At 36.9% G+C, this 3,101-nt stretch overlaps 1 non-coding gene across 1 annotated transcript; it reads right to left on the reverse strand.

The window, feature by feature from the left end:
* Positions 1-2,746: 2,746 nt before the first annotated feature.
* LOC113833315 lies at positions 2,747-2,875 on the reverse strand. The gene has a single exon (XR_003480941.1). It is a non-coding gene; the product is annotated as a small nucleolar RNA SNORA40 (small nucleolar RNA).
* Between the last annotated feature and the right edge of the window lie 226 nt (positions 2,876-3,101).

The following is a 3,101-nucleotide window of genomic DNA, read 5'->3' on the forward strand; positions in this document are numbered from 1 at the left end:
CACCCCACACTCATAGTTTGTTAGCAACAGGCCAGGATAAGAACCTGGAATGACCCACACCTTTGCAACCACAGCGGAGACTTTGATCACCCCTGGAGAAAGAAAAAATAAATGAATAAACCTGAGCTGTTACCTTCTTCAGATCTCTCTTTACATACTTAATACCTCCCTGTACCCTTCTAACCTCCCACCCAGGCCTTCCAGATACTTACCAGCCATTGAAAGATACAAACTATCAAGTCCAGGCAGTTATAATGACTCTCCTAGCAAGCTCCCAAGATAGGTAGACAGACAGAGGGGGCTCTCTAACAGCAGATAACTGACTCACCTTGAAATTCAGATGCATTTAGCTCTGCCTGGGGATTTGGCTGTATTAAAGATGGTCCAAAAACTTGGGAAGCATAGTCCATAAGTATTTGAAAATTAATGCTCTGTGGGGCAAACTTGGGCTGATAGAAGATGGGATATAGCAGGTGGCTGCAGATAAAATCTGCTTAAATCTTCTCTTGCCCTATTAGATGGTTCCAAGCCAAAGTGATTCCATATAGCCTTTCCAAAAATTTCTAATGTGACTGAGTAACCATCTGTGTTTCTTATAAAGCTATGGCCACCTAGTGTTTTATTTTATTCCTTCTCTGTTTGTCATCCATTTACCCTCATTATTACTTCTCTAAGATGTCATCCCCAAATAAAATATTACCAAGTACATTTTTGCTTGAAGCATCTTTATCCTTGCAAATCTAAGTCAAAACTGATATCTGGTAATCTCCAGTCTCTTGTTCATCTTGTTTTTAGCCAGGGAGTTATTCCATCATTACACTCTGCCCCCAAGTCTCTATATAATATCATTTCCATCTCTTCTTCCTGTGGCCTCTTCAGGCTCTTCATCTTTGTTGTACACTTAGTGCTGTATAGAATATTACACAAGGCTAACCAAGTACTTTCTCTTCTAAATGTTGGGTCCCACAAATACACTACCCACTGTAGCCAGTTTAAAGTCTTGAAAAACATCATCTCCACTTTTTTCAATAAACTCTATCAACTTAAAAAATCCTTCTCTATAATAACACAATCTTCATGTATTCTTGCAGCCTATTCCTCCATAATATACCAGACCTTGTGTTAGCTCAGGAACAAGACACAGTTGCATTCACTGAAAACATCTTGCTTCTTGAAGCTCCTTACCATTGTGAATCTTATTTGCCTACCTTTGAAGATAAGTCCCATTAAGAACTTGACACTGCTCTTAGGTATTAGTAATATGTTGAGTAATTACTAAATCCTCTATCTTGAAATCTTGGCTGAACCCAAATTAGAAATAATAAGACACAGAAATATGCAATTTTGTAAGAGCACCAATCTCCCTGTGCCATGGTGGTATAGATTCTGTAATATTGATGTGGATCTCTGTACAACCCATAGCATTGCAAATGTTCCTACCTGACTTAACAGATTTCTCATTCCCTTGAGTGGAAATTTAGGATCCTTTATGAAAGACTCCAAAGATGTTGGAGAGCCCAGTCTTTACTGTCCTAAGTTTCATAAACAACTCTTACTCTGCTTGTTTGCTGATATTGCAGTGATTTGAAATGAAGTCAAGAACCAAGAAAGTATATGAAGATGTCATTATTGATATTCATATTTGATGGCCCACAAAATGCTAAGAAAGTAGTCAGCAAACATACTAAATAAAAGAAAGAAAGTGAATGAGTTAAGGAATTCATTTCAGACAAAAAAGAATATTTTCTCTGATGGGGTAAATGCTGCCTCCTTCATGAAACTTCTGCCAGTTTCCTTTTTCATGACAGAAAAACATGAAGTTTCCTAAATTTCTTTATTGGTTACTGTGGGGTCATTATTAGGTCCTTACCTTTTTGTTTTCTTATGTTGAAACCTTCTTTGGAAATTTGTATTTCATTGCAGTCATATTATAAGCTCTTAGAAGGCAAACCTGTGTTTTAATCCTTTTATGCTTTCCCAGAGTTAACAGAATGTCTAAATATTTTCCATTCCTTCTTTTAAAAAAAAATCATGCTATTCTTGGGGTTAAGAATGTCTGAAAAGCCAAAGTTATACAAATTATACTTCTTAATGCTGACAGGAAAGGAAGGCTAATTTACTTTTTGTTGCTGTTTCTAGGCTCTTTACGAATATACATAAGATTATTAGACAAATAAGTAACATAAAACAGGTAAGTAAATATGATAAAAGGTTGGTTAAATTGAAGTGAAAAATAATAGATAGGGACTGGAGAGATGGCTCATTGGTTAAGAGCACTAGCTGCTCTCCCAGAGGTACTGAGTTTAATTCCCAACTCCCAAATGGTGGCTCACAAATATCTATAGCTGTCCAAAAGATAGAAAAAATAAGTGTCTTAGTGATCTTTGAGGTGTGCCTTGAGAACCACTGAAAGACATATAGAGCTAAGGATAAAACAGTTAACTGTGACTCTCTCTTGAAGAGCCTATACTCTACACTGGAACATGTCTCACTCACTAGCTGCACCTCTTCATTGAGGAGCTCATACCACACTGGACTATGTCTTACTCTACTCTGCCTTGGGAAATGTGTACTCATTCTTGGCTGTCTTTCTTTGTGTTTCTTTTTCTTAACTCTTACACAGGAGTGGAGTGGAGATGACTCAAGGGAGAGTCTATATGTGCTGCAGGCTATAAGTATCAGCTGTGTTGTTCTTAAAACCAATCTTAGTACCAACATCATCATCACTTTGAATTGTTTTAAGCATCATATCCCTTCTGATATGTATCAAACTCATGCTTAATAATGAGTTCTGGGTTACATAAGAGAATTTATTTTTTTCCATACATGTCTTTAAGACTTTGTTCATTGAGTCACCAAAAACCACACATGAGTGCTACTGTTTTCCAGTGTTTAAATGGGAAGGGATCTTTGGATCAACCCAAGGATAGTACAATCTGGATGCATTTGGGAAATTAAGCATATGCAAATAGACAATTTAAGAAGGCTACGTTCCAAATAGTACTAAACTCTGGTATCACAGCATCATCATAAGGTTCTAGATTGAATTTTGCCAAATACATGCTTTCATCTCTGTAGCCTTCTTTGTGTTCATAATTTCT

This window comes from Cricetulus griseus (genome assembly GCF_003668045.3).
Source record: "Cricetulus griseus strain 17A/GY chromosome 1 unlocalized genomic scaffold, alternate assembly CriGri-PICRH-1.0 chr1_0, whole genome shotgun sequence".
Lineage (NCBI taxonomy): Eukaryota > Metazoa > Chordata > Mammalia > Rodentia > Cricetidae > Cricetulus > Cricetulus griseus.